Raw genomic sequence first — 14420 nt, forward strand, 5'->3', positions numbered from 1 at the left:
GACTTTAGGCTTATTTCTTTATCATCGATTGTTCCATCACAGGCTAGAAATGTGATCGAATCGATTGCCCTGTCACAGGCTGGAAATCTGATACTATCAATTCACCGGCTAAAAATGTGGTATTATCGATTACCCCATCATAGATTGGAAATATGATACCATCAATTGCCCCGTCATAGGCTGCACATGTGACACTATCTACTGCCCCGTCACATGCTGGAAAGGCGATACTATCGATTGCCCCGTCATAGGTTGGAAATGCGAAATTATCGATCGTCCCATCATACTATCGATTGTCCCATCAAGAGCTGGAAACGTGACCAGGATTTAGCTTAAAGCCGGAAAGATAATTGATCCAGATCAAATTAAAATGAAATGGAATGAAAGACATTGAAAATACTAATGAAGATTTATGAGATATCGTATGATGTATCATTCTTAAGCGATCGGATTTTTATTGATATTTGATGTGTATATTTATATTGATTATTCGAGCATTATTGATAGCTAGTTTGTGATTTCATGATGTGTGTAATGATTTCTTGTAGTTTCAAATTTATATTATTATTATTATGTTGGTGTGGATATGTGGAGATTCTTGCTGGGTTATAAAGCTCACCACCCTTTCTTCTTTCTCTTTTTTAGAGTCGTAAGATACATAGTTTCGGATATGTTAGGCATAGAGTTTGAGTATCAGAATCATCAGTTAGTTAGTTAGTTTATTTTGATACCGATGAACATTGAAAATTTTTGTAATTGAACCAATTTGATTATTTGGATATAATGATATTATCTATTTCAATTAATTAATTAATGAGTTGTCGAGTTATCGGATTTTTCTTCATCTTAGGCCTTACATGATCTTTTAGGCACTGCTCTAGGACTCATGCGGCCGTGTCATGTATCGGATCCGGATGCTGGGTTCGGAGCGTGACAGAGTGGTATTAGAGCTTAAGGTTATGATCTCTAGGAATGTGATAGAGTAGTATCAGATCTTAGGTTAAGATCATTGGGGATTATGACAGAAAAAATGTTAGAGATTAGGTTTAAGATCATTGGAGATTGTGATAGAAAAAACTACCGGAGCCTGGGTTTAAGATCACTTGGAATTGTGATGGGAATGATATCAACACTTAAGGTTTAAGTCCATTAGGGGTTGTGGCATAAGTGGCATCATAGGTTAAGGTTTAGATCACCAGAGATTGTGATAGATATGTATCAGATTTTAGGGTTATGATTACTTAGGACATAACAAAAGTAGCAGAATTAAATTCAGTTCTTACGTGTAAGGTCACTAGGCATCGTAATAAAATATAAGTGCTAGGTTTGGTACTCGATGAATATAAAAGGATTGGATAAATTGTCTTTGATCATGATAAGAGAGGTTTGACCTAAAATAAGTATAGGAAGGTTAACCATTGCATACTAGTTATGCCATGTTCAGATGTTGTTTAAGTGACCTGGAAGTTCAAACTTGATATGGATGTAGATGTGATCGTACTTTTAGTTTTGCTGCTAATTATTAGAGAAAAATTTGTGCACAGATCTTTTATAGTATTGGGGTGAACTAAGAAAGATTTTTCACAGCATTAGAGATTAAATATGTATGTGGATTATATTTGGTATTGTCATGTTTGGATATTGCAAATAGGTATATTTCTATTGATGGAGTAAATTCCTAAGGCCATAGAGTATGCAAATTGATGGAGAATTCTAATTATTTGAATTTTAATGCTTGGATTGGGTTACTAGATCTTTCTCATAATTGTTAGAGATTATTGGATGTGTTAATTTAAACTCAAGTCTAAGTTCAAGATTTGAGCAAGAGTCTTTCGTCATTGTTGATGAAGCTACTAGTAAAATATTATATTGAGTAGAGACTTCAGTCCAGAGATGCTTATGTGAACTATCATTGCTGATGGATATTTAGAATCTTGGTGAAAAAATATTTGAAGGTTAAGAGACTTAATTTCTACTCATAGTGATATTGGCTCAAAGACTTCTAACCCATTGAATTTGGAGTAAATTTTTTTAGAAGAAAAATTAATGTAAATTGTCTAATCGAATATCTAAGGGAATCCAATGTTAACCTCCTTTAAATTAAACTGAGATATTTTGAATTCTAAAAAATTTGTGGAGATCACGCAGTGACCTTAAACTTGACTAATAGATTGAGGGTTAGTTATGGTAAGTACACTCTACACAAATTGAGGACAAGGAGATATAGAGGTTATGCTTTAATTCTATTGAAATTTGAAATTTGATTTTTTTAGTTATAATGCAAAGTGATACATCGGTCGAAAATCATTTAGCGACTTTAGAGAATTTGATGAGTTAGATCAGAGTGTGTAGTGGAAGCTTGGTGAATTGAAACTGATTAGAAACAACAATACTTTGATCCAAAAGGTATTATGATAGAAGACTTGAGTTAGGAAAGGAGAATGTCGTGATCTACTAGAGGTTAGTATGCAATTTTCACCAGTGGATTCTTCTATTGTTGACAATTCTTGAAAGAATCTTGAGTATCTTAAATTTAACATTAACAAATTGATGATTCCTTGGTTGGGCTTAGACCTGGAATGTTTTAACATGGATCTCCTACTCCTAGCTTTAATATTGTTAATCTATCTATTTGAAAAGGGTTTGAGGTTTTTCTAGGATAACGGTTGATCATTAAATCATGGGCAGAGTTAAGAGAAGAAAGAGGATTATAGATTATGAAAAGCAATTGATGCTAAAGCTTTCTCTTATTTCTACTAAGCCAATTATGATCTCTGTGTGGAATTAATCAAGAGCACTTAAATTCTTGGGCAAAGAATTTTGGCATTTAAATCCAAGGTTAGTAGGTTGGCCTTCTTTTGATGGAGATCAAAAGAACCTGCTATGTGTTGTAGATGTAAAGGATCAAGTTTTAAGATGTTATAATTTTGTATATCATAATTTTTTATGTCAAAATCTTGTGATAGGTACTCCAAGAGGGAGACTAATTGAGATCTCGAGGATGACTTGATGGTCGAATACTTTCAAAGCCTGAGCCTTAAGTAAGTTAATTTCGAAGATGATATTTTTTTTTTAGGGGGGGGTATGTAATAACCCAGAAAAAAAAAATTGGGGCCTGTGGATCGGCCTGAAGAGGCCAGGCCCAGCCCAACCCGAACTAGCCCCACCTATGGGTTTGTGGGCTGGCCTAAATTGGCCCTACCTCGACTCTCTCTCCTCTTTTCTTATCCTCTTTCCTTTTTCTTTCTCTCTCCTCTCTCTAGTTCTCTCTCTTTCTATTGGGGTTTCTCTCTCTAGCTTGATATGGGGAGATCATTGTTTTTGGAGGACTAATGGATGTCCTCGGATGCTAAGTGCTTGTGGACCCTTTAGAGGATCAATAGAGGATTTTGGGTAATCAGAACCTTGGGTAATTTTTAATATTGACTTGATTCTGTAGGAAAACAATTTATTAGACAAGAGAATGTTGAGCAGGGTTCTGCGCACCCCAGTTCATATATCGTGGTGTGGGCAGGTAATTAGTCTATTTGGTTGTCAGCAAAGATGTAAGAATTCTTGTACACCGACCTGCATGATATAAATATATTTATACCTATATATGTATGACATGCTATAATCCAGATAAGTAAGAAACATGAATTTTATGATGGTTTTTGTATTAAATCGTATTTTAATTATGTTTGCTTGTGATTGATAATATGATGGATATATATATGAGTATAACTTACACTTGCATGATCGAACTAATGGATGTGGTGCTCTGAACTAACCATGTTATATTGGTTGCTCCATCACGAGCTGGAACGTGATTGTGGTTAGTCTAAAGCTGGAAATAACAAAAAATTGATGTGTGAATGTAAACTGGATTAAATGAATAAAGACTTTGGACTTATCTCGTTATTATCGATTGCCTCATCACAAGATGGAATGTGAGACTATTGATTGCCCATCAAAGGCTAAAAATGTGATACTATCGATTGTCTCGTCATAGGCTGAAAATGTGATACTATCGATTGCCCCATCACAGGCTAAAAATGTGATGCCATCGATTGCTCCATCACATGTTGGAAATGTGATACTATCGATTGTTCTATGATAGGCTAGAAATGTGATATTATTGATTGCCTCGTCATGGGCTGGAAATGTGATACCATCGATTGCCCTGTCACGGATTAGAAACGTGACCGAAATTTAGCCCAAAATTGAAAAGATAATTGATCCAGATCAAATTAAACAGGAATAGAATGAAAGACATTGAAAATACTAATAAAGATTTATGAGATATCATATGATATATCACTCTTGAGTGGTTGGATTTTTATTGATATTTGATACATATATATATTTATACTGATTATTCGAGCATTACTGTTAGCCAGTTTGTGATTTCACAATGTGTGTAATGATTTCTTGCGGTTTCAAACTTATATTATTATTATGTTGGTGTGGATGTATTGGGATTCTTACTAGATTGTAAAGCTCACCACCCCTTCTTCTTTTTCTTTTGTTAGAGTCACAGGATGTATAGTTTTGGATAAGTTAGGCGCAGAGTTTGAGTGTCAGAGTCATCAGTTAGTTAGTTAGTTTATTTTGATGCCAATAAACATTGAAAGTTCTTGTAATTGAACCAATTTGATTATTTAGATATGATGGATTTATCTATTTGAATTGATTAATCAATTGTGGAGTTATCGGATTTTTGTTCATCTTAGGCGTTGCATGATCCTTAGGGCACTGTTCTAGGACTCATGCGGCCGTGTTGCGTATCGGACCTGGGTGCTGGGTTTGGGGCATTACAAGTCTTCCTTCAAAAGGCCAATTCTGGTGCTAATATTCTTCAAAATGGCATTCACCTGGTTCTGTGAATGGGAGCTTCTTGTCAGCGAGCAAATGGAAGCAATTCATATCGTCAAAGGTTCAATATTGAAACCAGTAGGAAGCTGTGGAAAAGTTTTGTCGTCCTCCATTTGCTCGAAAAGGTCAGGAACAGCCACCGTTTTTTTTTCCTGCATTATAACATGACATAGTCCTTTCAATGAAATGTAGCACTACGCAGCCACTATTTTTTCCTCTTTCCATGGACCCATGGATGCCTATTATTCTGTGAGCATCATCAATCCATCGTCATTGCTTGTAACATGATCATTAGCTCAAATAGAGGGGTAAATGATATTTAAAAACTCGGATATCTCGGTCTAATTATTTTATAATAATTGGATATTGATCTAAGTTAAGTTTTCTATTAGCTTATTAGATCTAAATCAGATTTTATGTGTAAGATCTGATTTCTTATTAGACTGAAATTCTTATAGTCCCTTTTCTTCATATTTGGATTTATGCTTTTTTTTCATGTAAATTCTGCTCAATATTCTCTCATTGCTTTTCCAATTCCAAAATCCCAGCCGATACTTAGATTCTGATTCTATTTCAATTAAATTGAATATAAAATTAAATATAAATATATCTCAAAAGTAATTGGATTTTTCTTATAATTTAATCATTCACTTCTAATCATATCGTGGTCCTTTTCCATCACAATCTACCACAAGTTCATTATACACAGAGGACTTATGTGATAAACGTGAGGACCTATAAGAGTGTGTATTTAGTCCTACATCGGTTATTCGTCAGAGAGATCTTGTATACTTATACAGAACTAAGAAACTTGAATAATACCTTTCAGTTAATCTTTTTAGGTAATATTTTGGGTTGTGATAAATAATATCAGAACAGATTCGGTCCATCATCTATGTGGGCTAAGGAATACTACAGCACAATTTATTTAGGTTAACTACGAGTTAATCGTGGTGTTTGTAATTGGATTTAATTGAATTTAGACTCTTAATTTGATGAAGACGTTATGGGTTAAGTAGGAGGAGTATGTGAGGACTCATGTGGATATGTGCTTAGTCCTACATCGATTATTCGCCGAAAAAATTTTGGATACTTGTACAGAACCAAGAATCTAAAATAATACCTTCGAGCTAGCTTTTTTAGATGAGGTCTTAGATTGTGATAATAAATGTCATTTCAATTTTGGACATTATAAACCCTTAGTTAGTCGGCCCATTAAAATGATATGATAAATTGAACTCTCAAATCTGAATTCAAATCTGATTATTAATTAAATTTGGATGCTAATTTCAATACTAGATGCAAACCCAAATCGACTTTTCTTATATAGTTTGGATGTGGATACAGATGGATCTGGCCCATATCTGACCTATTTAGAATTCAAAGCCCAATGATATCATTGGATGGGTGTAAGGGCCCACATTTTTTGGGGCTTGGGCTAGCCCGACACACCTGAAACGGGAGGGAGACTCCCGAATAGAGTCTTCCCTCCCCTGTTTCTATTGCTCCCATGAATCCACCGGAAGAGGAAACAAAGAAAAAAAAAAAGAGAGAGGGAGACGGGATCAAATCCTTCCTTATTTGAATCAATTTACATCTATAAAAAAAGAATCTCTTCCCCTCTTCCTTAGGGCATCAACCGAGAGTCTTTCCACAAAAAAAAAAGGGGAGAAAAGAGGGATTTGGAGTTCTAGGCGATCCGTGGGAGAAGCTCGGGTTGCTCGCCGTTGGACCAGCCGGAAAGGCTCGCCGGAGGCAAGGTGAGCACCCTCGCCTCCTTCTCCTTTGTCTTTAGCTATTATTTTCTTGGGGATGTGGCCGGGAAGCCGCCGGGCTGATGGGGAAAGCCGAGCCTCTGTTCGGCCTTCTTCCCTTCCGTTCCGGCTGGCCGTCGCCGGGCGTGGCACCACCATGGGGCGTCGCCGGCCATGGGCCGCCGGTTGCCAAGCACTCTCCTCCTTTCCGTCGGGAAGGAGGAAGGAAGAGAGAGAGAGAGAGAGAGAGCCAATCTATCTCGTCTTTGTTGTTTTATTAACGGGAAGAAGAAGGAAGAGAGGGAGAGAGAGAGAGCCGACTCTCTCTCTTCTTTGTTATTTTATTTTCTCCCTCTAGTTGCTGTCTCTTATTAGTCTATTTTCTCTCTAGTTACTCTCTCTTATTGCTATGATTTCTCTCTAGTTTAATTTAGGGAGATCATGGACTGTTGGTTGGTCCTGGGGTGATAGATACTGGTGGATCCTTTAGAGGATCCATAAAGATTTTTGGGTTGCCAGATATTTTGGATAATTTTTAATGATGACTTGATTCCGTAGGGGAACAATTTGTTGGACGAAAGGACGCTGAGCAGGGTTCTGCATATCCGGATTTATAGATCGCCGTGAGGGTGGGTGATTAGTCTGTCTGAGTTAACAAAGGGTAAGAATCCTTGTACGCCAATCCTACATGATATAAATATTTTTGCACTATATATGTTTGATATGCTATGATCCAGACAAAGCAAAATAGTTTTATATTAAATTATATTTTGATCGTGTTGGCTTTTAATTGGTATTATGATGGATGCATGTATGTGTATAACCTATACCTGCATAATTGGATTTATGGATGTGGCGGTATGGACTAATCATATTATATTGATTGCCCTGTCACGGGCTGGAAACGTGACCATGGTTAGTCTCGGTCGAAAATAAAGTGGAAAAGGGAATGGATGTGTGTTTGTGAATTGATTAAATGAATAGGAACTTTGGGCTTATCTCGTTATTATTGATTGCCCCATCACAGGCTGGAAATGTGATATTATCGATTGCCTCGTCACAGGCTGGAAATGTGATACTATCGATTGCCCCATCACAGGCTGGAAATGTGATACCATCGATTGCCCCGTCACAGGCTGGAAATGTGATACTATCGATTGCCCCGTCACGGGCCGGAAACGTGACCGGGATGTAGCCCAAAGTCGGAAAGATAATTGATCCGGATCAAGTTAACATGAAATGAAAAGAAAAAGCATTGAAAACAGTCATAGTGATTTATAAGCTATATATACTATATCATTCTTATGTGGCTGGACTTTCATTGATGTTTGACGTATAATTATGGGCTTCCATTGATGCTTGATGTACATAATTATATTGAGTATTTGAGTCTTTTGGAAACTACTTATGATTTCATGAAATATGCATCGATTTGTCGTGGTTTTCAAATTCTTATTATTATTGTGTTGGTATGGATGTGTAGGGATTCTTACTGGGCTGTAAAGCTCACCCCCTCTTCTTCTTTTTCTTTACCAGAGTTGCAGGATGCATAGATTTGGATGGGATGGGCGCAGAGTGCGAGTACCAGAGTTATTAGTTAGTTAGTTTGTTATCCTTCTTTGATGTCGTGAACATTTGAAGACTTTGTAATTGAACCAATTTGTTTATTTGGACATGTCGAATTTGTCTACTTGAATTATTAAATTAGTTGTGGATTTATTGAAATTTTTGTTAATCATAGGCCTTGCATGATCTTTAGGGCACTGCTCTAGGGCTCATGCGGCCGGTCGCGTGCCGGACCCGGGTGATGGGTTCGGGGCGTGACAGAGTGGTATCAGAGCTTAAGGTTAAGGTATCCTAGGGTTTAGGTTCAGGTGAGTATGAGTGGAGAATTATGATAGGAAAACTATCAGAGCCTTGTTTATAATCACCTGAGATTGTAACAGGAATGATATTGTAATCATAGGTTTAAGACCACTAAGGACTGTGGCCTTAGTGGCATTAGAGTTTGAGGTTTAAGATCATTGGGATTAGTGACGAAATTAGAACCAAAGCATAAGATTAAGATCATTTGGGGTTGCGGCAGAAATGTATTATAGCTTAAGGTTATGATCAATTTGGACATGATGAAAGTAGTAGAATTAAATTCAATGCTTATGTATAAGATCACTAGGCATTGTGATAAAATGTAAGTATTGGGTTTGATATTCGACAAGTATAGAAGGACTGGATAAATTGTCTTTGATCATGATAAAAGAGGATTAGACCTAAGGCAAGTATAGGAAAGTTAGCCTTGGCATATCGGTTATATCATGTTCAGATGTTGGATAGGTGACCTGAAAGTTCAAACATAAAATGGGTGTAGATGTGATAGCACCTTTGGTTTTGTTGGTAATTATTAGAGTAGAGTTTGTGCATGGATATATCATAGCATTAGAGTAAGCTAAGAACGATTTTTCATAATATTAAAGCAGATTGTTGTTCGAGGTTAAATCTGTATGTGAGATTATATTTGGTATTGACATGTTTGGATATTTTAATAGGTGTATTTCTATTGGTGGGTTAAATTCTTAAGGCTAGCATGCAAATTGGTGGAGAATTCTAATTACTTGAATTTGTATATTCAGATTGGGCTACTGATTTTTTTTCATAATTGTTGGAGACTATTGGATGTGTTAACTTGAACGCAAGTCTAGATTTATGATCTAACCAGGAATCTTTGTTAAATACAATATTGGGTAGAGATTTCGATTTCGAGATGCTTATATGAGTTATCACATGTAGCATTGATGTTAAACATTAAGAATCTTAGTGAAGAAAGATTTGGAGGATAATGGAGTTAATTCTACTCATAGTAATATTGGCTCAATGACTTCTAACCCATTGAATTTGAAATAAATCTTTTTTTTTGGAAAGAAGATCAACGTAGATTGTCTAATCGAATTGCTAAGGAAATCCAAGGTTAACTTATTTTAAATTAAATCTAGATGTTTTGAATTCTAAAATGGTTGTGAAGATTATATAGTAATCTTAAACTTGATTAATGGCTTGAGGGTTAGTTATGATTAGTATACTCTATATAAATTGAGGACAGAGAGATCTGGAGGTTCTGCTCAATTAAAGTTTTGAAATTTAGATTTTCTTACTCCCAGTGCAAAGTGATAATTCGGTCTTAAATCATTTAGAGGCTCTAGAGTATTGAATTAAATCAGAGTACGCAGCAGAAGTGTGGTGGTTTGAGTTATTTTGAAATTGGTTAAGGACATTAATATTTGATCTAAAAGGTGTTATGATGGAACACTTGAGTTAGTTTCTAATAGAGGAGAATGTTGTTGATTTTATGGATGATCTAGAGGTAGCTATGTAATTTTCACCAGTGGTTCTTCCTTTGTTGACAACTTTTGGAAGAAACTTGGGCATCTTAAATTTAGCGTTAACGGTTGATGATTCCTTGGTTGGTCTTAGACTTGGAATATTTTAACATGAATCTTCTATTTGTTGGGATGATGTGGGTAAGAGAAAATCATTAGGCTCAGAGATAGTGCAACAGACCATATATAAGGTGCAAGTGATCAGAGAACGACTTCATACAACTCAGAGTCGTCAAAAGAGTTATGTTGATAATAAAAGGAGAGAACTGAAATTTTAATTGGGGAATCATGTTTTCTGGAGAGTATCACCCACTAAATTGAGCTCTAAGTATGTTGGTCCGTTTGAGATTTTGGATAAGGTTGGAGATATGGCATATCGAATGGCTTTACCACTGACTTTATCTAGTGTGCACGATGTATTTTATGAAGAAATACATCGCAGACCCGAGCTATGTGGTAGCATATGAGCCATTACATCTACATGAGGATTTGACCTATGAGGAGTTCCCAACACGAATTATGGACAGAAAAGATCAGGTACTACGGCATCGAACCATTCCTTTTATAAAGGTACAATGAAACAATCATACGGAAAGAGAGGCTACTTGGGAGCTCGAAGAAGAGATGAAGGTCAAGTATCTGCAGTTATTCGAAACCTCAGGTGTATAAATTTCGAGGACGAAATTTTCTTTTTAGGAGAGGAGAATGTAAGGGCCTACATTTTTTGGGGCTTGGGCTAGCCCGACACACCTGAAACGGGAGGGAGACTCTCGAATAGAGTCTTCCCTCCCCTGTTTCTATTGCTCCCATGAATCCACCGGAAGAGGAAACAAAGAAAAAAAAAAGAGAGAGGGAGACGGGATCAAATCCTACCTTATTTGAATCAATTTACATCTATAAATAAGAATCTCTTCCCCTCTTCCTTAGGGCATCAACCGAGAGTCTTTCCACAAAAAAAAAGGGGAGAAAAGAGGGATTTGGAGTTCTAGGCGATCCGTGGGAGAAGCTCGGGTTGCTCGCCGTTGGACCAGCCGGAAAGGCTCGCCGGAGGCAAGGTGAGCACCCTCGCCTCCTTCTCCTTTGTCTTTAGCTATTATTTTCTTGGGGATGTGGCCGGGAAGCCACCGGGCTGATGGAAAAAGCCGAGCCTCTGTTCGGCCTTCTTCCCTTCCGTTCCGGCTGGCCGTCGCCGGGCGTGGCACCACCATGGGGCGTCGCCGGCCATGGGCCGCCGGTTGCCAAGCACTCTCCTCCTTTCCGTCGGGAAGGAGGAAGGAAGAGAGAGAGAGAGAGCCAATCTATCTCGTCTTTGTTGTTTTATTGACGGGAAGAAGAAGGAAGAGAGGGAGAGAGAGAGAGCCGACTCTCTCTCTTCTTTGTTATTTTATTTTCTCCCTCTAGTTGCTGTCTCTTATTAGTCTATTTTCTCTCTAGTTACTCTCTCTTATTGCTATGATTTCTCTCTAGTTTAATTTAGGGAGATCATGGACTGTTGGTTGGTCCTGGGGTGATAGATACTGGTGGATCCTTTAGAGGATCCATAAAGATTTTTGGGTTGCCAGATATTTTGGATAATTTTTAATGATGACTTGATTCCGTAGGGGAACAATTTGTTGGATGAAAGGACGCTGAGCAGGGTTCTGCATATCCGGATTTATAGATCGCCGTGAGGGTGGGTGATTAGTCTGTCTGAGTTAACAAAGGGTAAAAATCCTTGTACGCCAATCCTACATGATATAAATATTTTTGCACTATATATGTTTGATATGCTATGATCCAGACAAAGCAAAATAGTTTTATATTAAATTATATTTTGATCGTGTTGGCTTGTAATTGGTATTATGATGGATGCATGTATGTGTATAACCTATACCTGCATAATTGGATTTATGGATGTGGCGGTATGGACTAATCATATTATATTGATTGCCCTGTCACGGGCTGGAAACGTGACCATGGTTAGTCTCGGTCGGAAATAAAGTGGAAAAGGGAATGGATGTGTGTTTGTGAATTGATTAAATGAATAGGAACTTTGGGCTTATCTCGTTATTATTGATTGCCCCATCACAGGCTGGAAATGTGATATTATCGATTGCCTCGTCACAGGCTGGAAATGTGATACTATCGATTGCCCCATCACAGGCTGGAAATGTGATACCATCGATTGCCCCGTCACAGGCTGGAAATGTGATACTATCGATTGCCCCGTCACGGGCCGGAAACGTGACCGGGATGTAGCCCAAAGTCGGAAAGATAATTGATCCGGATCAAGTTAACATGAAATGAAAAGAAAAAGCATTGAAAACAGTCATAGTGATTAATAAGCTATATATACTATATCATTCTTATGTGGCTGGACTTTCATTGATGTTTGACGTATAATTATGGGCTTCCATTGATGCTTGATGTACATAATTATATTGAGTATTTGAGTCTTTTGGAAACTACTTATGATTTCATGAAATATGCATCGATTTGTCGTGGTTTTCAAATTTTTATTATTATTGTGTTGGTATGGATGTGTAGGGATTCTTACTGGGCTGTAAAGCTCACCCCCTCTTCTTCTTTTTATTTACCAGAGTTGCAGGATGCATAGATTTGGATGGGATGGGCGCAGAGTGCGAGTACCAGAGTTATTAGTTAGTTAGTTTGTTATCCTTCTTTGATGTCGTGAACATTTGAAGACTTTGTAATTGAACCAATTTGTTTATTTGGACATGTCGAATTTGTCTATTTGAATTATTAAATTAGTTGTGGATTTATTGGAATTTTTGTTAATCATAGGCCTTGCATGATCTTTAGGGCACTGCTCTAGGGCTCATGCGGCCGGTCGCGTGCCGGACCCGGGTGATGGGTTCGGGGCGTGACAGAGGGTCCCCCTTCCTTTTCATTTAAAAAGAAGTGTGAATTGATAGTCGGTCCCTCTAATCAAGCTGTAACTTTTAATCACTGTTGACTAGAATTTTAACACGCAACGTAAGTCTTAGCAACTGTACATAATTATACTCCATTACATAAAAAGTTACAAATAATTGTGTGCACGTAGATATGAGTACGTTTATAAACAATATATAAGTTATATTCAAGACATAAAATGTCTGCAAGAACTAGTGTATATGCAAGATAAGTGCAAGTGCTTGCAAATCTTGTATATGTGTGTAGGACTAAAAATTAAATCCTAATGATCAAAAGCAATGGGTTAGAATGATCGATCCTGTAGCTATCTCTGATACAGAAAGCCGTCAAAATGCCGAGAAATAAAGGCGCCGGAGCCCTCCTAGGGGCCATCCATGTGGAGGCTTCTGATCTCTTAAGTCTGGATTTTCCTGTTCATTGATACCCACAAGGGTCATCACCCAAAATCCAAGGGGCTAAAGCCTCTTTTTACTCCAACTTGGGTTCTAGTTTGGAACCTCCCGGTCTCGCACAATACTTTCTCCCAGGCTCTCGAAAGTCCGCCTGCCAACCGAGAACTTTTGGTCAAACGCATTGGGAGCAGTGGATACGAGGGAATCTAACGGTAAGGGTATCACCTTTCGGTTGTACAGATCGGTGGATCCTTATGCTTCTCGTTTTGACTATGTTGAGATGTGACATTGATGTGTCACAAAAGATCGGTGGGTGGAGGTGTTTCCCTGGCCACTTGTTTTGGTCCCTTTGGTTGGTGGGCCCGGTGGGTAAGTCTTATTCGCCCGTGAGCGGTGGGGAGGTGGGGCCTGAGCTGATGGTCCCACGTACTCGATAGAAATTTGGCGGTTTGCATGCATGAACATGACGTGAGTGAGGTTTGCTCGCTTTCGTTGCTGGCGTGTAGAGAGAGAGAGAGAGAGAAGGGGAAGTGGGATAAAAAGGAGTAGGCCAGGGGGCTTAAGGGGAGTCTCACCTCCATGGTCCAAATGAGGCCTGAGGAATGGTACCTCAGGTGACATACGTGGCAAAAAGTTACGATAAAGGAAAACGAGAGGACCATCTTAATCAAAATTAAAGCACACAAAGCTTTGAAAGTGAGAGTGGCATCCAAGGAAGAGTCCTATATTTGCGGCTGCCCTAGCATTATGTGCAGTCAAAGGGAGGAAAAGAAGACCAAAGGCAATAGCAGCAGGAAATTTTACAAAGCCACTCTCATTAAGTGATAGGTAAAGAACATGTTAGCCCAGCTTTCTCCTAGCACCTTACTCCACATTTGTGCAATTAATATATTTCTTTGGTGGAATCTTTAAAGCATTTCATCAACTAGATATAGATGACGAAACGTCCAAGAATCATTGGAAGTTGTGTTACTGCTAGTCAAGAGGAGTGGATTAAGTTGAATTGGCATTACATATAAAATAGTGGTAGAGAAGAGGGCCCTCTAACATTGGCAAGGATTCTTTATGGGTGAGTTTGGTCGCACTATTAGATGCTTGTGAAAAAATGAGTGAGCAGAGATCATGCCTGATCC

At 38.0% G+C, this 14420-nt stretch overlaps 1 long non-coding RNA gene across 1 annotated transcript in view; it reads left to right on the plus strand.

Annotated features, from left to right (window-relative positions):
• The first annotated feature begins 9915 nt into the window (after positions 1-9915).
• The window catches only part of LOC120111760 (uncharacterized), a 31012-nt gene continuing 26507 nt past the window's right edge, over positions 9916-14420 (plus strand). The window contains exons 1-2 of the long non-coding RNA XR_016398548.1: positions 9916-11034; positions 11581-11683. This is a non-coding gene — a long non-coding RNA (uncharacterized LOC120111760). The remainder of the gene's footprint in view (positions 11035-11580; positions 11684-14420) is intronic.

Source organism: Phoenix dactylifera, chromosome 15, assembly GCF_051530095.1.
Source record: "Phoenix dactylifera cultivar Ajwa chromosome 15, Ajwa_hap1_PhDact_Kaust_v1.1, whole genome shotgun sequence".
NCBI lineage: Eukaryota > Viridiplantae > Streptophyta > Magnoliopsida > Arecales > Arecaceae > Phoenix > Phoenix dactylifera.